This window comes from Hemicordylus capensis, chromosome 3 (assembly GCF_027244095.1).
Source record: "Hemicordylus capensis ecotype Gifberg chromosome 3, rHemCap1.1.pri, whole genome shotgun sequence".
NCBI lineage: Eukaryota > Metazoa > Chordata > Lepidosauria > Squamata > Cordylidae > Hemicordylus > Hemicordylus capensis.
Window position 1 is genome coordinate 277,514,547 of NC_069659.1, and position 23,575 is coordinate 277,538,121.

At 44.5% G+C, this 23,575-nt stretch overlaps 1 protein-coding gene across 12 annotated transcripts in view; it reads right to left on the reverse strand.

Moving 5' to 3' along the window:
- The window catches only part of ADD3 (adducin 3), a 198,339-nt gene that overhangs the window by 131,574 nt on the left and 43,190 nt on the right, over positions 1-23,575 (reverse strand). For 2 of the 12 annotated variants that reach the window (XM_053306764.1, XM_053306763.1), the window contains exon 2: positions 22,254-22,432. The exons of 9 other annotated variants lie outside the window; for them this stretch is intronic. The gene's annotated coding sequence lies outside the window, so the exon portion shown is untranslated. Of the gene's footprint in view, positions 1-3,159; positions 3,180-22,253; positions 22,433-23,575 lie in introns of those variants that run through there. One more of the 12 variants, XM_053306765.1, reaches the window with a different exon arrangement.

Here is a 23,575-nt window from a genome sequence, read left to right on the forward strand (position 1 = left end):
GCTTTTTAATTTATTCATAAATGATCTAGACGTAGGGGTAAGCAGTGAGGTGGCCAAATTTGCAGATGATACCAAGCTCTTTCGGGTAGTGAAATCCAAAACGGATTGTGAGGAGCTCCAAAAGGATCTCCCCAAACTGGGTGAGAGGGTGACAAAGTGGCAAGTGCAGTAGTCAACAGCTGTGAAAAAGGCCAATTCCATGCTAGGGATCATTAGGAAGGGGATTGAAAATAAAACTACTAATATTATAATGCCCTTATACAAAACTATGGTGGGGCCACACCTGCAGTACTGCGTACAATTCTGGTCACCACATCTAAAAAAGGACATTGTAGAACTGGAAAAGCTGCAGAAGAGGGCAACCAAGATGATCAGTGGCCTAGAGCACCTTTCTTATGAGGCAAGGCTACAACACTTGAGGCATTTTAGTTTAGAAAAAAGACGACTCTCTCCCTGCTAAATAAAAAGAATCACCATGTTAAAAGGTGCCTCTTTGCCAAGTTAGCAGGGGATATGCTGGTGGCTATTAGCATACAGTAGATGGTTTTAAGGTGATAAGACAAATTTATAAAGGACAAATCTATCAGAGTACTACTTTTGATGGCTGTATGTGAAATCCAGGTTCCCACCTATTGTAAAGGAGAGCAAATGTCCCTATTCAACCCCAGCACAGCACTCCAGTGGCTGTTGCTGGTGTTTATCGTTTCTTTTTAGATTGTGAGAATTTTTGAGACAGGGAACCATCTTTTTTCTATAACCCCCCCCCCGGGTAGAATTAACACAGTATATAAATAAATAATAGATGATAAATAATACCGTATAGTTTCAGGGAAGCAGTGGCAGGAGGGATATGCTTTCACCTCTTGTGGGCTTCCCAAGGCGATCTGTTGAACCACCGTAGGATGCAGGATACTTGATTAGGTAGGCCTTTGATATGAGCTAGTAAGGCTCTTTTTAAGTTCTTACAGGGATGGGACTGAAGCTCAGTGATAGAGCATCTGTTTTGCATGCAGAAGTTCCCAGGTACAATCTCTGGCATTTCCAGATGGGAAAGACTATCTTTACAAGTTTATGGGCTTCTCACCGGTATATGCTGGTTATCTAAAAGTGTGTGTCTCCCCGCCACCAAAGGTATCTGTGTTGTAATGGCATGAAAAAAATACAAATTGCCCCCACCAGCTTCAGACTTCATCAGCTGCCACTGCATAAACTTTGCACATGGTTTGACAATTTCAAACCATGGCCCAGGAGAGCCACTGTCAGTCAGAACAGGCAATACTGAGCTAAATGACCAATTGTCTGGTTCAAGACAGCTTTCTGTGCACTTAAGTTCTTACGAAGCCACAGAGATGTCCCAAATCTAGCCAAAATAACCCAGCTAGAACAGCAATAGCAATACCAGCCCCTATCAAATGAATCTCCATAGGATGACTGGTTCCAAATTCTATAACATACTTTGTATTTACTGCATTTAAAGCATTAGCAGTTCTAGCTGTAAAAATCCTGTTCTCCTGAGAACAGCCATGCAGACCTGCCAACTGGATGAAGCTGTAAATGACTTTTAAAGGGTCACCACTCCCAAGAAAAGCTAGTATTTGGCTGGGTAATCATCTTATGAGTCACTGTAAATTACAGATGTATTCAACAAATTAAAATTGTCCATTTTATCTATAGATGGAAAATAGTAATAAATTTTTAGTGTCAAATTTGCTTAATCTAACATTTTAGTGAATGTATATAAAAATTAAACACATGTTTTTAAAATAAACCTCCACAGATTTAACTATTCTTCTGGCCGCCATCTGTTTGACCAGTAGATTACAGCCTCCTGCAGTACTCCACTTTGAATAATTTTTCTTAAGAAAAATACAATAATAGTCGCTGACACACCATTAAAAGAACAGCCAGATTAAAGAAAGGCGCCCACACTGTTATGATACCCTCTAAAACATGTCCATGCTGCTGCAGACAGGCAGGGCTGCTCCATGTCTACTACCATTGAGTCATCCTAGTTGCAACACCAATCACTTCCATTGGGTAATTATGGGAGTAGCGTTGCAACTATGCTGACGCAATGCTTAGTAGGCATGGAGTAGCCCCAACTCTGCAGAAGCATGGACAGGTTTAGAGCACATCACAACAGTCTCTCTCTTCCATCTACAGTTCTCCATGAAATATGTCAGCCAGTAAGTTTGGGCTATGTAAGCTGAGCTGACAATCAAGTGCAGGCATTATTACTGAAATAGTCAAACCATGTGCAAGGTGACAGTGGCAGCTGATGAAGTGTGAAGCTGGTGGGGCCAATTTGTGTTTTTTTTCACGCCACTAGAACACACATACCTTTGGTGGGGAGGAGACACACACTTTTGGATAACCACTATATGCCGGTGAAACGCCTGTAAAGATTCAAAGGGTAGTAGTAGGATTTAATAATGAGCACTTCAGTGGCAGGGCATAAGGGCATCTTTTAAAACATTTCCCCATGAATCACTTTACAAAATCTCATTCTGATGCAGCAACAACAACAAAAAGAACAAACCACAAAATCATGTATTATTGGTGAGCGAGGGGAGAATGTGTAATTCTCGGTTTTGAGTTTGTAAAGGCCTTTGCAAAACAGTGAAATAAGGTGGATATTTTATTCTACTGCAATCTTATAAAAACAGACAATATGTAAATGATTTCTGTATGCCCTACTGTTGTTGTTGTTGTTATTATTATTACATTTATATCCCGCTCTTCCTCCAAGGAGCCCAGAGCAGTGTACTACATACTTAAGTTTCTCTTTCACAACAACCCTGTGAAGTAGGTTAGGCTGTGAGAGAAGTGACTGGCCCAGAGTCACCCAGCTAGTTTTATGGCTGAATGGAGATTTGAACTCGGGTCTCCCCGGTCCTAGTCCAGCACTCTAACCACTACACCACGCTGCAGGGTTTTGTTTTTAACTCCAGTCTGTCTTGGGAGAGCCATCTGGGGTACAGCAAACAATTGTCTCATTCCTTTTGCTATGTAAACTGCTTTGAGAAGGAGGCAGACCCTTCCCTTGGGTTAATATTGTGAAAAACACTGGTGGGGGTGGGGCGGAATCCTACAAGAATAGCTTCAGTAGGAGTTGCCAACACTAACTGGAACACTATTTGAAAATAAAGGCCTACTTACTTTGAATTCCATCCATTGGAGCTAGGCTCCTCTGCTGTACCTAGAAACAGCAAAGCAAAAGGGGAGAGGAATAATCTGCTCTTTAAAACTGTGCCTCTTCTTCCCAATATGTCAATTGGTCTCTGTGTCCGTGGCCCAGCACTCACAGTGGGAAGCTGACCAATCAGAATGAAGATGTATCTGAAGGAGCATCTGAGGGGCCGGCTCTGCCCACGATTACTTTACGCCATTGTGCTTTATGTGATTGGCTGGAAGTTCCTGCTTGCTAAAAGTTCCCATTGGCTGATCATTTGCCAACTCACCAATTTCCATGAGACATTTCCTTCCCATAGGGAGCCAAGACCATAAAAGCCAGTTTGGCCCTCCTTGTATTGGAGAAGACTGGAGCAAGGAAACTTTGTCATGTGATCTGTAATCTGCGGGTCCCTTCCTCTGTCAGCAAGAGCATAGACTCATCATTCATACACGAGAGAAGCAATGGAAAAACCAAAATAAAACTAGGATCAACAGTGATTAGGGTCACACAGAAGTCTTTGTTTAGTTGATTTAATGTAATTTAAATGTTAAAAGTGATTTAATGTTTGCTTTCTTTGAAGACCAAAAGGAGAGTTCATATGATGCAGAGAGTAAACAGATACCTTTAGCAGAATGATATGATTGGTTTTTAAGATTACCATCAAACACAGTCTACCTCTTATGACTGTTTAAGAAACAGAAGCTCTTAATAGCTCCTTCTGCCATACAATCTTGCATTCTCTACAAATGTCCTAAAGTATTAAAGTCTTAATATGCTCAAACACTAAATGTGTAGAAAACAGTCTCCAAAGTAAAACGAACACCATTAGCATTTTCCATTTGCTTTCCTAGAATGCTACCTCCTTGCCAACAGTTTCCTCTTTCCGATACAATACACTACGATTTCCTCCTAAACCCGTGCCCTCCATACCAGCCTATAGTGTCCTAATCACCACAGAGCAAGCCACGATCAACTCAGGGTTCTATAAGGACATAAAGACAGGGTTCTATAACGCAGCTCATTGTTTGGTTTCCCAACACATCCAGCCTGGATTTCCTACAGTCCAGACTGAGCATCTTATCATCAGAGATGTAGGTTTCTGGAAAAGTTTGAACTGGAAATTATTCGGGGGGGGGGGAATCATGCAATTTCTCATTTGCATAATATCTGTATACATTTTCCTCAGAAAATTACACTATGCAGATTTTACTCATGCCCTAAGGGAGCTGTGATCCAATTTGGTATGCTGTTTGACCTTTATATTTAGTTTTTTAAAACAACATATTACCTTCCTGTTTACAAAACAACACATATATATACGCTTTCTCCTATATTTCCTATGGATAATCGCCTGAAAAAAAGATGCAGTACACACAGTCACAAAGCAGCACATTAAAACCAACTCTGGTTTTCTTGTTTTAAAAAAGCAGCTTTGGGAGGGTGATTGAGAGGCACAGCAGAAAGGACACATTTCACTTTTTCCTTGTCCATTCCTTCTCTCATCCAATTCCTCTGACACTCTGAGGTGGCTCCTGCACCACTCGTGTTCCAAACGTGTGTTTGTTCCCACATGGGGGAAAACACTGCTTGGGGACTTATTAGAAACCCACAGGGAATGCGGAATTGTGGGTGCTCTCCCTGATTCTGACTCAATCTGAACTCAATCACAGCTTCGAAAAGATGCTTTTCTATGGGGGGGGGGAGGAGACAATTGAGATTTTATTGCATACTAGTATTTTTAAGCCCGTTATAATAACGGGCACTAGCTGTCTTTTCCCCCTTTAAGCTTTCTTCATAGATAGATAGATAGATAGATAGATAGATATTTGTGTGTGTGTGTGCCCCTGTCTCTCTTCCTTTCTTTCCTTTCCTTCTCTCTCTCTTTTTTTGTTTTTTTTTGTTTTTTATATGTTTTATTCTCGGCGGTATCTTTTTCTCTCTTCTTTCTATAATGGGCGTGTTCTTTGGTGGTTTTGTGTGTGCGTGCGTGTGCGTGTTTTCCTTTTTCTCTTTTTCTTTTTTTCTTCTCCCTTTTTTCTTCATTTTACCTCTTTTCCCCCCCTTCCTCTCTTTTTGTTTATTTTGTTTTTTTCTTTCCTAATTCTCTCTTCTCTCTTTTTCCTTCTTTATTACTTTTCTTTTCTTTATTGTTGTCTTCCTCCTTCATTTCTTGTTTTGTCTTTTGCTGTCTGTTTTTCTTTGTGTCTGTCTGTATGTCTCTCTCTCTGTCTCTTTCTCTCCGTCTTTGTTTTCCTCCACCCTGTTCTAATTTTCCATTTCCTCTGTGGTTTTTTTGCAGGGGACCAAAAGTTTCTACCCGGCCCTCAATATGGGCCACCAGTAAAACCCACACTGCATCTAGGGACAGGAGGGAGGGAGTTGGTGCTCTTAATGGACTGAGGAAGGAAAGCCGGAGTGCGTACCTGTAGCCAGCCAATGACCCACCCCCCGTCTACCTCAGCCAATCTGCTGCAAGAAAAGGCCTTGTGCCTTGTTTGAATGAGGCAGTGGTAAAGCCATGCCCCAAACAAATAGAGAGTGGGTGACTGCATTTTTTTCACAGATCTTTTGCATCATATGTAGTTTGGCACTCATTCTCACCTTTTTTGAAGATACCAAACAGTAAATCCAGTTGCACCCAAGAGATAAATCAAATATGTTCCAATCTTATTGCAGGCTGATTCTCCCTCCCCAAATTCAATAAATCTCTGGTTTATTCTCACTTCTTTCTCTATCTGTCAAAACCACTTCGAAAGGTACTTACTTCCACAGGGACCTAACCACTAATTGCTTAGGGAACTCTTGATTTTATCTGCATTGTGTGGAATTCTATAAAAAGAGCCCTGACCTTTTCTGTGCTCAGCCTTCTGCACTATCCTGAACTGAGGAAGTCCACAATCTCACAATGCTGATTACTCTGTACTTAGCTAATGAAGAATGTGACATATAAAGAATCAGCAAGGAAAAAGCCTTCCAGTGTAATGTGGAAATGGTGGGGCTATCATTCTCCCAAAGGTTTTGGCTTTGGAGCGTAAAATGCAGCTTAGAGTTTCTTCTTCTTCTGCTTCTGTGGGTACAGTTGGATTGCTTTATTTCTGTGGTCAGTGGGGATGTTTCATAACCCCCGCCGGGTCCCCTGCCTGTTCGCATACTTTGTCCTGAGAGCATGCTCTTTACCCACAAATATATCCTCAGCAAATGGAAAACAGATTGATAGGTTGTCTGTTAAAGTCTCTACAATCCTCTGCAGAAATCTGACAGCCTCTCTTTACTTTTTTTTTGGAAAGATTTTCAAAGACCCAAATCTCCTGTGAGACTCCCACTGTATATCTGATTATGTTACGGTAGACTGTCACGGGCTGGGGCCCCACAGCGTCCCCAAGAACATCCCGAGGAGCGCAGAATGGCTGTAAGTGCCGCCGCGGGGCGGAGAGGAGGGATGCGCTGTGGCGGGTCCCGGGCTCTCAGCTGCCCTTGTGCTCCTCGAGAGGCTATTGGGGAGGGGGGACGTTTGTTCTCGGGGCGAGGGGGCGCCGAGTTCTTACGCGGCGTCTCTCTCCTTCCGGATCGCCCCCTCGGGGGCTCCGCCAGTGCTGCCCTCCACACCTCCTCGCGCCCTGACAATGGAGCCCAGCCGCGTCTGGTGCCGCCGCCTTTTTGAGTTTCTGGGGTTTGTGTACTGCTTAGTGTAACTTTTTGCAACTTTATGTTCCGGGGCCTCCGCCGCTGTTTCATCTTTCCCCTTGGCCGGGCTGTGTGCTGCCCTAGCCGCCCATTGTGTCGCCTGCCCTTGCTGGCTTTCACCGCGGTTTTTTCGCCTCTTCACTCTCTACGGTGGTCCTGGAGCCTCCGTCGCCTCAGACTCCCTGCGGCTGCCGCAGCCGCTTGTCAGCTCCTCGGCACGGAAAGAAAATAACATCCGAGGGTGTTTTGGTGGCGCCACCGCCTCTGCCTTCCAGCGGCTGCTGCAGTCGCATCTTTGACTGACGCTTGCAGGTGGTCTGGTACTGCCGCCGCCTCTGCCTCCAAGCGGCTGCCGCAGCCGTAACTTTGTCTGCCACCTGCGGGTGGTGTGGTCCCACCGCCACTTCTGCCTCCAAGCGGCTGCAGCAGCCGCATCTGTTCTCCCTGCGGCCGGGCAATGTCAAAAACATGGCCGCCTGTTCCCTTTGTCCATTTCTGACTCGGCCGTTCTGCGCATGCGCTCTGCGCATGCGTAGAACGGCTGAGAGAGGCACGGACACATGCTTGGTTGTCCACGGACGGACACCAAGCCTTTTATTAGAGAGGATAAATGCATAGTTAGCTCCTCAGTCTGGAACTACTCATCTCATTGTCCAGGTGAACCACAGCTTGGATTACAGCGTACTTGGGCCTATTGGTCTTGGATTGTTCCTTTTTAATTTTCAAGTTATTATGCTTGGATGGTCAAATACTGACTAATAATCCCCACAAACTATCACTACTGCCCTCCTGCAGGGCTTCCCTTGCAGTCTTCCCAAAGTTGCTAAATCATGAGTTATAGAAGGGCACATGTCCCACTTGCTACATACTGGCCATGCTCTAAAGTTGGTAAAAGGTGTCAATGCCTGCCCAGGAACAGTGATCATGTAAGGTTCCAGGCACATGAACTATTTATGCACATATATGACTGTAAAGGTCCAATTTATGCACTTGCTTAAATGCACAGTCTGTGGGGCAGGGCCAACAAGCAGGGTCCTACTTTCCACTCCATGCATTTGGGATATATGTGTGTATGTGTGTGCACACACATATGTGTAGGAGTAATATCTGCACAGAACTCAAACTCGTTCCAAAGTTAGGAGCCTTATGCAGCAGACTGACATTCCCGAACCATAAAGTCTTAAAATAAAATTTTAAAAGCATTTAAATATTCCACCTTAAGATTTTCTAAATAAAACATTCTGCATGAAGTCAATCTCTTCTCATTAGTTTGCACAATAACTTGTTACACACCACATAATCTCAACTCAAGTTCATCTACTAAACACAGTATTCCAAAAAGCTACTCACAAATTCACAGACTACTTTCTGACATTTACTTTGTGTCATAGCAACTGGCATGACATTGGAAATTCCATATGCATTTTCTCTGAAAGTTGCTACAATTGTCCCATAACTTCACACATTATATCAGCATTACACATAGCTTAGGAGATTGTTGCCCTCCTCTGATCACCTGGACCCACTGAGCACCCACCCCTTCACACACTGCTCCAGGCCTTTCCTATTATGATTTTCCACTACTACTTATAAATCATTTTTCAACAACAACAACAACAAAATTCACCAAGTGGTTTACATAGGAAAAGAAAAAGAGAGTTCCCTTTCCACAAAGGACTCACAATCTTTAAAAAAAGATAACCACAGGGGAGACACCAGAACAGCCACTGGAAGGATGCTGTTCTAGGGGCTGAATAGGGCCAGTCCCCCGCACTGCTTAATATAAACAGAATCACCACTTTGAAAGTTGTCTCTTTGCCCAGTTAGCTTCCGGATTCCATTCCAGGATTTGGAAGATGAGCAGATCCATGCTCTAGCACTGTTGAGGTTTATGCAGATTCCGGCCCTAAAGGAGGAGGGAACAAGCCAGCCCCAGTCTGAATTCCTGATCCCAAAGACAGTCCTCCAGACCTCTCAGACTTGGAGCATCCAGAGCTGGTCACCCCCTCAGAAGAAACCAAGGCTCTTGTCTCATCCTCAAAACCCTAGGAGTGGAAGAGATGCTGTACCAGGGCTGAGCAACATCTCCAAAGTCAGTGTGTTCACATGGCTGCTCAGGACTTCCCTCTTGATGGACCTACTTAGGAGGAGGGAGGCTCAGGTGCGTTCTCTAGAGAAAGGCTGGCCGAACGATCCAGGAAGGGGTAGGGATCTGGCTGACTATATATTTTCTTCATATAGCACCTGTGTTTTGCCGATTCAACAGCTCCCTCCAGCTGCTTACCTGATCCAAGCAAGGACAACCACCTCATCTTCCTGTCCAGTCACTGCTCCACTCTGTCACTGCCACTCTGTGTCCCCAACCCAATATTCACTGGCTGAGTACTACCTTCACAGTGGGCAGTGCTTAGTTGAGCGAGAGACGGAAGGATGTATCAGTGGTGTGTGCATTCAAGAGATCAGGAACTCCTTGAAGCTTAGGAGGGAAGTCGCAGCACACATCCTTGTCCCAGTTCACCTTGCTTTCTCCAATAATAATTATGGAAAAAGAAAAACAAACAAGCATGTTTATATCAAGACTCTATAAACACATGGCAGCATTATGGTGGCTGCATGGACAATATTATATTCTTCAACTGGAACCAATTCATATTTATTACTGGCAACTAGGCAAGTGGCTAATTGTAAGTCTATCTTATATTGCTAGCAGAAGATGAAAAAAGTGGCAGAAACTAATATGTGAATGATTGTGAATATGTAGTATAGTCTTAATTTTTCACATGCTAGTGGAGAGGTTAAGAAATTTCTAAACATCTTCACTGGCATGTGAAGAATTAAGACTGTACTACATATTTCCAAGTCTGGAAAGCAGATTGGACAATATTCAAACACTTCTAGAAAAGTATGCACAACATGCATAGATGATGAAACTTCACATATCTCTACAGTATCCTAATAAAGCATAGTAAATTTAAAATGGATTGCTTTCATCAGGTTTCATTTGAGTAACTTGGCACTTAAATATTTAAGATTCCTTTTTTACCTGAAAACTAGGGTACTCCCAAATTAGAGGAGACCAGTTAAAATTAAAAAGACTTTTATTACTGAGGTTACTGTGCCTTTGCACAATATTTACTTCCATTAAATTGATAAAGATAATTGTAGCTTGGTCAGCAAATTGCCATGACGACATCCTCTGACCTAGCTGTTAAATCAAACAATTATGTGTCTTATTTTTTTCCCCAGCTTAAAAATTTGCAAATGGCATACTGCAGAAACATTATTCTTCTTTCATAAAAATCCAGTGATTAAAATAGTTAATTTACAGTTAAGTTATTTTCATAGACATAAAATAAGAGAACCGTTTAAACAGTGGAAAAGAATGAGTTAGAGAATGGTCAATCCAACATCAAAAAATTGTGAGAACTTTTCTGGCTCTAAAATTTTCACAATACTAGGGGAAGCTTAGATATTATTAATCCTTTCTTTGTACCTTTTACAGATGAGCAACCAAGGCACCGAAGACAACAGACCCCTGTTAAATCGGTAAATAGGTAAAGTGGTAAAGTTGTGCCGTTGAGTCGGTGTCGACTCCCGGTGACCACAGAGCCATATGGTTTTCTTTGGTAAAATACAGGAGGGGTTTACCATTGCCATCTCCCACACAGTATGAGATGATGCCTTTCAGCATCTTCCTATATGCTGCTGCTCGATATAGGTGTTTCCCATAGTCTGCGAAACATACCAGCGGGAATTCGAACCGGCAACCTCTTGCTCCCTAGACAAGTTACTTCCCCGCTGCACCATTAGACCTCTTATATTGAACAGAAGGAGAGCAAATGGCACAACCCCAGCATAGCACCACTCCATTGGCTGTTGCTGGTGTCTACCTTATTTTTCTTTTCAGATTTCAAGCCCTTTTGGGTAAAGAAACATTGGTCATACCTATGATGGGTTCTTTTTTGCAGTGTCTGATTTTATTCTAAACTAGTGATTTTAAGCCCGTTAAATTAACGGGCGCTAGTAGTACTTTGGTGCCGCCTATCTCTGCCTCCTCTGGCTGCAGCGCGCGCACCCCCTCTGCCCTCCCGGCCCCCCAGCTGCCGCTTCTGCCCTCCCCGTAGCCCGTCCCTCGGCCGCCCCCGCGCTCGGTCCGGATCCTGGCCCCGCCGTTTGTTTCTTCTCTCTGATCGGGCCGGTCCCACTGCCACCGCCTTTTCCCGCCGTGTCGTGTCCCCCCCCCCCCCCGCGGTCAGGCCGGTCCCTTTTCCGCCATCCCCCCACTGCGGTCAGGCTGGTCCTGCTGCCACCGCCGTCTTTCCCTGCCCCGTCTTTCCCTGCTCCCAACATGGCCACCCGTGTCCGTGCGGCCGTATCTTTCTCGGACATTCTGGGAATGCGCTCTGCACATGCCCAGAACAGCCGAGAAAGACACGGGCCGCAAAGACACGGGATTACAACCAAGGGCTTTATTATAGAGGACAAGTAAATTTTAGCCCGTTAAATAACGGGCGCTAGGAAGGGAAGGGGCCGATAACCGCCCTCCCAGCTGCCCGACTTACCCTTCCCCGCACCCCCCCCAAAGGAATAAGGGCCTCTGCGGCCGCCGGAACTGCCCTCCCGCCCTCCCAGCTGCCCGAGCCCTACTCACCCGAGTCAGCCCGCAAGTCTCTAACACTTAGCACAGAGAGGAGCTCTGTTCGCGAGCTCCTCTCTGGACCTTTTGAAAACATGCTTGCACTTCGCCCGGCTCTTGCGGGCTGACTTGGGTGAGTAGGGCTTGGGCACCTGGGAGGGCGGGAGGGCAGTTCCGGCGGCCACGGAGGCCCTTATTCCTTTGGGGGGGGTGCGGGGAAGGGTAAGTCGGGCAGCTGGGAGGGCGGGAAGGTGGATATCGGCTGTGGCGGCGCCGCCGCCAGCCTCTATGCCGCGGCCGGTCTCCCCAGCCAGGCAAGGGCCCCAAGCCGCCCGGCTGCGGCGGCGGCGCCAGGCCTCGGCGGCGGCTCGGCCGCCACCTTGGCCGGCTTCCCCTGCCGCCTCCTCCCCCCACCCGGCTTCGGCGGCGCAGCCATGGCTCCGCCGCCGCCTTGGCCGCGCCGCGTTCTCTGGCCGAGGCGGCAGCTTTGCCGCCGCCTCGGCCAGTGTCCCCCGCCGCCGCTTATCCGGCTTCTTCGGGCGGCCACTTCTGGCCGCCCAAGATGGCCGCCGGGTGCTGGCGGTCGTGTCTCCCTTGGACTGTTCTGAGCGTGCGCTCCGTGCACGCTCAGAACAGTCGAGGCACGAACGCACGCTTGGTGTCCGTCCACGGACGGACACCAAGCGTTTTATTAGAGAGGATAGTGAGTTGTGTTCCAGATCATGCCTCAGGAAGACAGGAAGTAGAGTTCAAAGTTGTAAACCAATATCCGGTAGCTAGGTAGGTGGAGCCCAATATCCCAGTTCTGGACTGTTGAGCGAGGCAAATGCATCTGTCAGAAGGAAAAAACCTTAAGAGATATATGAGAGAGCAGGAAAAATAGATGAGTAATGATCTTCAAGAGGCTGGATAGGGACTGTGGCAGGAACCATACAGAACAGTACTCAGGATCCAGAGAGGCCATAAGAAAGAAAAAACTGTACCCTGGGAGACACTGGCTCCCACTACTGCACCCATACCAAACCAGCGATAAGATATGCAGTCCACGGGAGGGCCGGATATGCATAAGATATGCAGTCTGCGGGAGGGCCGGACACTGTGAAAAAGAACCCTTCACAGGTAAGACCAATGTTTCTTTTTCCGCAGTTGTCTGATTTTATCCTAAATAGTGGGACATGCCCAAGCTATGAGAAGATAAAGGGAGGGAGAAGCGGATGCTTCAAAGTTGTAAGCCAATATCTGGTAGCTAGGTAGGCGGAGCCCAATACCTCAGTTCCGTTCCTGTCTCACCTCAGGCAGCAGCACGCCTTCGAGAGAGCTCTGCTACCTTCCTTCTTCTGAGGCATGATCTGGAACACAACCCACTATTTAGGATAAAATCAGACAACTGCGGAAAAAAGTCATCTTTATTTATTCTTCTATGTAAACCACGACCTTTTGGTAAAAAGCGGTATATAAAACATTTGTAGTATACTATCTCACTGAAGTCAAGAGAAATTGTATCAGTGAAATACAAGCCAGGACAGCTGGAAATACCTAGTGGGGTTAGATAGTAGTTTAATAATTACTCTAATAACCAATGACTGAAATACACTATATCTCTGACTGTAGGAGTGAATACAATCAGGTGCCATATACGATGTAAGCACGAAGCTTTAGACTAGGGATATGCCTGAACTGTGATCCGAAGCACAGTTTGAGCACTTTTAAGGAAATTGGGGAAATTAGAAAGGCAACATTATGGAAAAAGGAGGGCAGGGTGCTTACCTGCTCTCTGCCACCCTTCCAGCTTCCTGCTGAGACAGCACATGTTCTAAAAAGCCCACGTGACATCAGCATGCATATGACAACCATGCATGCACAGGCTCCATGTGCATGCTGATGGTGTGCAGGCCTTTTTGGGACACGTAACACCCCAGCAGGAAGCTGGGAGGGGTGGCGGAGTGCAGGTAAGTAAATACTCTTTTTCTTACCGCTCCCTTTCTAATTTCCCTAAAAGTGCTCGAACTGCACTTCGAACCACGGTTCGGGCACATCCCTACTTTAGACAAAAGAATAATAAGCAAAGGCAAGACTGAAGCAGGGGTGGATACAAACATAGGGTGTAGTGCAGAGTTCCGGCTATGGTTAAAATTTAAAAACAGAGCAAGGTGGCACCAAAAGTATGTAATCACATCTAACAGCCATTTAATTAAATTCTTGTTTAATTAAATGGCTGTCCTCACATCTTTGTGTTATCTATAAAGTGAAAGGAGAATTTATGCAAACAGACTCGCTGGTATAGTTGTTGTCAGGACATCTAAATTTCCCAGGTTGTGGATTCACAAGATATTCTTGAGTACAATTGCAGTACAATGTCACACACGAAGCCTCAAATCAACACTGTACATCTGCAACCATTTCTGGCTCAAGGGGCACTAATTTATACTATATACTATACAACTTTTACAATTTCATTCAGGTTCTTGCTTACAGTACTGAAAGGGTACATGCTAGGAGAAAAAGAAAACTAAATTTCACAGCATTCAGAAGTGTAGTCAGCTGTCCTAGTCACATTACATCTGACAAGGTCGAACACTAGAACCATATCCTGACCAATTTCAATTGCCATAATCCATGGTGTTAACACAACAAAAATAAAACCATTACTTGCTAAGTGACAGCAAATTTAACGTTTTTGAAGATTCGGTCTTCAGACATACTTCAGTTGGATGTTCATGTTTTTCAGCTTTTCAACTATCTCCTCAGGAAGTCTAGTTCAAAGCCAAGATTAAATCATAAGGAAACTGGCAATGAAGAGAGGATACAATACTTCCATGTACATCAGACAGCAAAGCTGGAACTGGCTGCTACTGGTCTAATCACTTACCATAAACACCCATATCAGTTCAGTTTAAAATTACACTTCGGAGTGGGGGGGGGGGAGTGAATATCTACAAATCAGAATCCTTAAACTCCATTCATAGCCAACATTGCCATTACTTACTTCTAGAATCATTCTAGCTAGTTACTGGGATGTCTCTTGATTGTACCATTGTTCCCAACTCAATTGAAGATGCCTCAATCCTGGAAACTCCCCAAAGAATAATAAATCTGAGGCAAGTACCTTAACTGGGTACAATAGATTGTTTGTGGGTGAAGCCTATCAAGTACAGATTTGGCTGGGGAAAGTGCAATAAATTAATGCCAAGTACTGTACTCAAATGGCAATGAAAGGAGGGAGAGAGGTAGAAAAAGGAAGTGTACAGATTCTATAAAACCACATGAAGTGGAAGGGATTTTTCATAAAGGAATTGAAACCACAGATGTAAGTTACTTAAATGAAGCATTATAGACCTCTAGAGTTTGGTCACATTTCTCAGCAGATACAAAGAACTAGCCCAGAGCAGAGCCTTCATAGGATTTGCTTAACTTTCAATAATCTTCTGCCATCTGCTTCTCAAAGCTGGAATTTTGGGGCCATTATCAAAAGCATTATACATCTGGAGATTCTGCACAAAGCTACTTTGAAGAATGGGGAAGGCTCTCTTTTAAACTTATTATAATTATTTTACAGTCATTTTCACCTTTTCCAAGAAAATACCATGACAATGTGTTTCAAACATTATTTAAAACTAGCTTAACCCATGCAGAGCATCTGTGCACTAGTATTTGCTTGCTCCCCTTACCCCCACCACATCCCCCTTGCCTCAGAGATCTCTCCACCCTCACCTGAGCCACACTCCTGCTCCTCCTCCTCCATCCTGTTTCTTCCATCCCACTCACCCCTCTTGGTTGCTCCTCCATCCCATTGCTCCATCCCCCTCACCCCTTTTGGTTGTGGCTGTGCCACTTCTGACTGGCCAAGCTACAGCCGCCTAAGCCCAAAGACCCCTCCAACCTCACCCGAGCCCCGCTCTTGCTACTCCCCGCAGGAGCAGCATCAGCTGTTGCCCAGGCCCTTCCTCGCCACCACCGCTCATTCCCCCCAGGTCGCTGACAGGCTCAGGCCCGTCCCTTGCCTACCTGCCACCCTACGCCAATTGCCTCTGTGGCCCCGTGCAGCAGCTGCAGCTGACCAGGCCCTTCCTCACTGCTACTGCCATGGCCCTCAGGCCGCTGACAGGCCCGTCCCAGCCCCTTGCCCTTCCTTCTCTCTTTCCCTCCCTTCTTTTTCTCTCTCCTCCGCTCGCTCTTCCCCTCTTTCTTTCCCTTCCTCCCCTGTCTCTCCCCCTTCCTGAGTTAACAGATCTTGTTCTCTCATCTAATTTGCACAGTGGTGGCCTCCTTGTCCTGACGGGACTCTTTCCTCCCTCATGACCCCTCTCTTCTCACTATCCTTTTATATAGATTCTTCTCTCCTCTACAATCAAGCACATTGTCTGACCAGTAACAATTGCATTCCAACTTGCTTTAACCATCACAGGCTCCTCCCCCCTATCTACATATGGAATCCCCACCACCCAATGACCACAGTGCTTCTGCTCTGTTACCTCCGACTGGTAAAGCACTGTGTGGGCGGGGCTTGCCACGTACATCCTTAGGTGTGTGTGTGATTTGTTTGCTGAAGGCTCTCGGTAATTAGTTGTACCTTAGGACAGGGCATGAGAAATCTCAGGTGCCAAGGAGCCATGGCACCTAGACTAGAATATTCAGAGGAAAAGCCATTAGAGTATTTACCTGTCCCAGGGAGAGCTGTCCCTGTTTCTGTTCTAAGTATACTATTTGTAAAGAGGATAAAGAGAAGCACATTTACCCTCCCCCTTCACAGTGACCGTTATGAGGTCTGGTAATTTTGTCACATCCATTGTCTGTCTCTTACACTTTGGGGCTGACTCTTAGATGCAAAGGAAATTTGCCGAGGCCTGCCATAGTACAATGTGGGTACTACTACTTCCCTTAGAATTTTCACTTTAAAATGAATTGTATCTTATAGCCTCTGCATAAGTATTTACTATAGTAATCTAATAAAAAAACAAAGTTGTGCATACAGGAGAACACTGTTACCTGCGGGTTGGCGGGGGGGCCATGCAGATAGCGAAACTGTAGATAATGGGGCATTAATGCCAATGGAAATTGGTGGTTTAGGATCCCGGACTAATTTTTTTTTAATTGCCAAAAATTGCTCCCAAAACATGAAAACAGGACAAATGAAATGTCCTACCATGCTCCACAGACCTTCAGGAATATAAGGATGCCCGCCACAAGTTGAAAATTTGCTGAAGTTTGGCAGAAGATCATGGGTTTCTTGCTGGGTTTTTGTTTTGTTAAGAGCCATAAAATGGGTCCAGCACTCAAAATGGCTGCTGGAAGTGACCTCTGAGGTCATTTCTGGACACTCCTGACCAATGGATATATAAGTTTAATCCCTTTTTGCCTCCCTCTCCCCACATATACCAGGATCGGGCATCCATTTCTTAACCTCGGTTATGCAAAACTACAGATGGCATGTCCAAGAATAGTGAGGTTTCCCTGTACACAGAACTTATATTTTTGACATTTATATATTGTTTTTCAAGCAAACTTCCAAAGCAGTTTACATAAAAAGCTACATTAGATATTTACATTCTGAGCACTTTACGCCTTGTGATGGCAGTTGGGGAGTGAGGGGGTCACCTCAGCTAAGACCTGGGAGTTGGGTGGTGGCAGCTCCCTAGCCTGTGTCTATCTTCCCTCCTCCCCTTAAAGCAAGAATACATTACCCAACCTATACTATACAATCGTACGCGCACACACACACTCCCTCCCCTGGTTTTGGTAGGACTTGGTCATCAGCAGTTTTCCCTCTAACAGAAATTCCCAGATGTTGTGGACTACAACTCCCATAATCCTCAAGCAAAAGCCATTGTGGCTGGGGATTCTGGGAGTTGTAATCAACAACATCTGGGAACCCCAGAGGGAACACTGGTAGCCAGTCAAGGTTTGTGGTTGCCAGTATCCTGTCTCTCTCTTAACAAGGAAGGGTGAGGGTCATGTTGGACAGTAAACTGAGCTTCAGAAACACTCAGAGACTTTGAAGTGCAGTGCAAGGTCAGTGATGATCCCCATCCTCCTCGTCTCTAAGGTCAGGAGGAGGACTGGAACTCGACTGTGTCACGCTGCACTTTGATGTGCTCAAACCCAACACAGATGAACTCCTGTCCAACAGAGATTGGAAGTTGTACTGTTTTTATGCTTGTATTTTATAGATTTTAAATTTGGTTGGTTTTTATATTTTTTTAGCTTAATATTTTTATTGTCTTTTTATTGTATGTTTTAACTTTTGTAAACCGCCTTGGGGTTGTCTTTTAACGAAAGGCGGTATATAAATGCAACAATAAATAAAATAAAATAAAATAAAATAACATGGAAGAGAGATCCTGGCAGTTGCATTGCACTTGCATTGAACAGAGGCACTATGAAGGCATCACAAGTGCAACATGACCCTCAGTATTCATAAAGACGGACATATACTGAGGATTTAGTACTATCCCAATTAGTTTTAGTGATCATAGAAGCTTAAAAACCAGATGAAAAATAAACTAAAAATCTTAACAAGTGGAGAGACTTGATTAGGATTTATCATCAAATCTTCAGCATTTAATTTTAGGGACAGTTTACAAGATAGGAATATCCGGTCTTCTGTAGGATTTCTTCAACTTCCCACAACAAACAGAGCTTACAATAATCTTGACTTGAAACATTATATTCCTTTTATCAGCTGTTCCTTGGCTGTTCAGAAACATTCTGTCAGGACAGCTTGGTGTGATACAAGTTATGTCTGTTCTGCACACACCCAATGGCAAATGCTCCTTTGTGCAACTTGTGACTTTCCACTGTAAATGCAACATGCACCCCAGGGGTTTTTACGCACAGCAGGTTTTACAACGAGTTTATGCGGGAGGCTTTACTGTGAACTCGAAGTTGTCCCAAGAAATCGACAAATAGTGGATTTTTTTACCCCAGATATAAATCGGGTTACACTCTAATGCTCAGTGAAAAACCCAAATTCTGTGTGAACTGCTCCCAATAACTCGTGGGGACTTTGGGTTAAGTCTAGCCGATATGTGAACGCACCCCCTCCATTCCGGAGAAGATGCGAGTTAAAGGGCTTTTTAAAAAAACCCATGAGAAAAACTTCCAGGAATGGCACTATCAACAGTCCCAAAGCTACATGAAATCAAGTAACCATAGCAAAGTCTTGATATCTTAGTGAAGTGTCCAGACTTTTAAGAGTTCAATTTCAGTTCAGAAAATAATGCAAGTGAATGTACAAGCAAACGATGAAAAAAAAATAGCAAACTTATCTTCCATTTTTGTACAAAGGAGGAAGAAAAGCTTTACATATACAACAATGAAGAAAATCTTTAAAAGGGGTGCTTACACGAAGTGTGGAATATGGGAGTTGTGTGATGAGATACTTTGTTCATAATCACTTAAGCCACATCTGAAATCCATCAGAATTCATAAAAGCAGTCCTGTTCTGAAAGCTGATGGCACTATGGTCAACATTATCCACACCACTTAAATCCAGGCAAGGTGTTAAAGTTTATTTTCCATATGCATATCTTTCTATGGGGTATTACTGGGTAGGCCCACCTTAAGTGGCGCAGTGGGGAAATCCTTGACTAAGAAGCAGAAGGTTGCTGGTTTAAATCACCAAATTTAAACAATTTCAACTGTTTTAAATCTATACATTTATTTTAAATAACATGAACGTATTGCAATAGTTCCTGCCTAGTAGGCACTCAATATGCAAATGAGTGTCCTAAAAATTGTTATACTGTGTTTTCTTGAATTATAAAAATGAACAAGGCTGTAGGAAGAAATGGAGAATCACTACTTGACTTTGCAAAACAACAACCACCATACGACATAGTCTTCAGAGGCACACATCCTCACTAACTGTGTGGCCATGCAGGAGTGAGAAGCGTCCCCACTGCTGAGAGCTTCCAAAGTTCCACAATGGTGATTGCGCAAGTGGGAGGTGATTTTTGCCACTCTCTCTTTGGCTGGAAGTGTCCTGTACCACACAAAAATATGTCCTTGAGGATCATATGGCCCTCAGGGACGTATTTTGGATGCCACAGGGCACTTATGAGCATAAGAAAATGGTGAAAATTTCCCCTTTTTGCAATCACCACTGTGGAATTCTGGAAGCTCTCCAGAGCCTTCTTTATCAATAACTGTGCAGCTGAGCAAGGAGATGTCAGTCATTTATTTCACTTCAGAAAATGATCTGTTGTCAAGGGAGTATATTTCCAGAGCCAAATTAAAACCTGTCCGCTTAAGATGACAGTAAGCCATAGGTTTCTAAGACAACATTGATTTCATAGTACTCAGTATTTAAAGTGAAGACAGTATTGTCCCTGTCTTTATACAACTAAATCAATAATGGGAAGTGTTAACAGCACAGTCCAAAACCCATACTGCAACAATTTCTCTGGGAGAAATATAATTTCCTCCATTTTCGTCATCAGATTACTACCTTTTCAGCCTACCAATACTTCTTTCCATGATTTCCTGAATCTATTATTGTCCTTTTCCTCACAAGCTCTGATCTAGATTCCAAACTTATCTTTGCCATTTCCTCCCACACCCTGACATCCATCTCACTTCAGCCAAGTCACAATGCCTTTGCTCATATCAGCTTTTCTTCCTTTACTATTTTTGTCTTCTCCTTAACTGTCTCTCTGTCACTTCCATTATCAACTTTTACACTACTAAGGTTCACCATGAGTCTATCTTAGACAGATCTTTTGTCATCCCCCAGTACACCTCTTTTCATACAGAATGGTCATTCACATGACCACACCTTCTGGGGAAGGCAGGAGCCTACCTGTCACCCCATATGATCTTGGGCCTGACCAGGGCTCTGCTGTCCACACAAGTGGTAGGATGTTGAGTGGCATGGCAATTGGGAGCTGGGTGAAAGGAAACCAGGCGTCCTGGAATCCCACAATGCACCAAGCAAGCAGTATGATGCATGGGTGGGGGGTACTTACCACTGCTGGGCCACTCCTTGCCCTGGTTCCATGAAAGCTATGGCTGCTGGCAGCCCGGAAGGAGCTGCCAGCAGCCCGAGCTTCAACAGGACCTGGGTGTGAGATAGGATGCATGTGAGCACCCTTCCTAACTCACTTTTAGCCTTGGTTTGAAACCTGGGCTACCTGGGGAGGAGTACCAGGATAGGGAGCGATCCTGGCATTTCTCACACCAGCTACAGCTCTCCTACCTGGGTAGGGCAGGTCATGAGAACAACCTCAAAGTCTTTTACTGACCATCACAGACTCATCTCTATGATGCTTGCTACCAGGTACTCTACCTACCCCTACCACCACCACCTTCTTTATCAAGTCCTATGGCCTTGGTCACATTTTTTGCTCATTCACTATAATTTTAAAAGATGTACATCCCGCTTTTCTTACCAAAAGCCACCCAAGGTGGCATATAAACAAAACAAAAGCATAAAAACCAATACAAGAGTAGCTATAACAAAACCACAGACCACAATTAAAGTTTGCAAACCACCAGCAGCATCAACTGCCTGAAAAGCTTCTTACCAAAAGCCACCCAAGGTGGCATATAAACAAAACAAAATCATAAAAACCAATACAAGAGTACCTACAACAAAACCACAAACCACAATTAAAGCATGCAAACCACCAGCAGCATCAAATGCCTGAAAAGCACACCAAAAAGACAGATTTTAACACAGAGCCTGAAGGATTGAAGCGTAGGGGCTAACTGGGCTTCTGAGGAGGACATTCCACAAGGTCAACACTACTATTGAAAAGGCCCTGCTCTTAGTGGATGCCCAGAAGGCAGAGGTACCTCAATAAAGCCCACAATGATCAGAGTATACAGAAAGGCTTACTTAACTTCCTATACGTGCATTGGAAGCCACCTCACTACTAGTACCTAACACACAAATCATCTATGTATTTAACAGCCTTAAAAGCCTTAGGATGTATGTCACACATCCCATGGTATGTGGCACACCTTGCAAGAGTTGTCCAGAGGAGAGAGAAGGCATGGAGCAGGGCTGAGAAGTGGATGGAGGGGCAGGTGCTGAGGAAGAGGAGGAGGGATAAGGGCCGAGGAGGAGGTGGCGCTGCGGAAACAAGGAAGAAAGAAGAGCAGCAATCTCCATCGAGCAGCAATCTCCATTGCCCAGCCGAGTCTCCTTGCGAGGACTACGGCTAGGGTGGAAGAGTACACCAAGGGCCATCCGTGCAGGCCGGAAGGGAAGTCCTGTCTTGGCTGTTCTCCTCACAAGGTGACCTGGCAGGGCAACAGAGGCTGGCCCTCGGTACACTCTCTCACCCAAATTAGCCATCCTCTTCATAAGGAGACTTGGCAGGGTGACACAACGGAGGCTGGAGGTAGGAGCCAACCTAGGCCACCGTGATGCCACTCTCCCTAGAAAGGGGAGGGAGAGGCTGAGGGATGGGGGAGCATGACTGTGAGCTGTGGGGGGGAGAAAGAGAGTTAGGTGGGAGTAAGGAAGGTTTCACCACTTCTGCTGATGGCAGGGGGCGGCTTAAGGGGGGGGGGAGGCAGCGCAGAGACACAGATTGTCCAGGGAGGGATGAGAGACGGAGAACTAGGGCAAAGATGTTCTGCTCAGGGCCAGCTAGTACTATTGATTACCCATAAAGTGAATTTGTTGAGATTGCAAGAAAAAAGATGAAAGAGTTTTATTTCTATAAACCAAGACTGAATTAGGATAGCCCACTTGCAGCTTTACCCAAACCACAGAATCTATTTTATTTTTAGGAAAAGAAACATTGGTCTTACCTGTGAAGGGTTCTTTTTCGCAGTGTCTGATTTTATCCATAAGGATGGGTTGTGTTCCTATATCATGCCTCAGGAAGACAGGAAATGCAGTTAAATTTGCTTGTGATATCCGGTAGATTGGTAGGCGGAGCTCCACCCAGATTCCAGTTTCGGACTGTCGAGCCATGCAATATCATACACTAGAGGAAACGAGACTTTAGAAAGGAAATCACCGTATTTTACGGACTATAAGACGCTACAGACTATAAGACGCACCTTAATTTTAATCCAGTTTTTCAGAGTTTTAACATATTAAACTGTTATCAATAGTTTACAAAGCCAAACTAAAAAAAACACCATTTGCCATTATTTATAAAACCAATCAGACCTTTAAAATCCCAGAAAACTTTCATCTGAACTTTCCTCCTCCCCCCCTCCCACTTCTTCTTCTTCTTCGTCATCGTCCTCCTCCTCCTCCTCTTCATATAGAAAATGATCTTCACTGCCATCGAGACTATTACTTATACCACACTTCTTGAAAGATTTAACAATAATGGCTTCACTCACTCTTGACCACGACTGTTTAACCCACTCACATACTTGTTTGATTGAAGGTCGTTTTAAAGCACCCTTTGGAGTAAATTGATGTTGATTTTTATCCATCATCCATTTATTCCATTCTTCTCTCATATACACTTTAAAGGGTTTATTTATTGAGACATCAAGAGGTTGCAGTTGTGATGTAAGTCCTCCAGGAATAACAGCCAGCTCTGTATTTCCTTCCCTTAATTTCTCTTTCACTGAATCTTTCAAATGGCTACTAAACTGATCTAGTACAAGCAGCGAACTCTTCTTCAATAAAGCGCCTTTTCTTCTTTCCCACACTTTGGTAATCCATAATTTCATACCAGTCTCATCCATCCAACCCTTTTGATGTACGTGAACAACTACGCCTGGCGGTATCTCAGATGGTTTCGGCATTGTTTTGCGCTTGAAAATTGTCATTGGAATAAGTTTAGTGCCATCTGCACAACATGAAAGGACAACAGTGTAGTGCATTTTTTCATGCCCACTCGTTTTAATTGTTACAGTTTTATCACCTTTTGTGGCAACGGTTCTGTTACTCGGTACATCAAATGTCAAAGGAGTTTCATCCATATTTGCCATTTGTCCTAGTTCTACACTGGTTTTCTTTCGATGAAGAATGATAAAGCGATGGAAAGACAACATTTTCTCTTCATACTCTTGTGGCATTTTCTGCGATATTTTGGTTTTGCTTCTCATGCTAAGCCCATGGCGCTTCATAAACCTATAACACCAACCTACTCCACCTCGGAAATCTG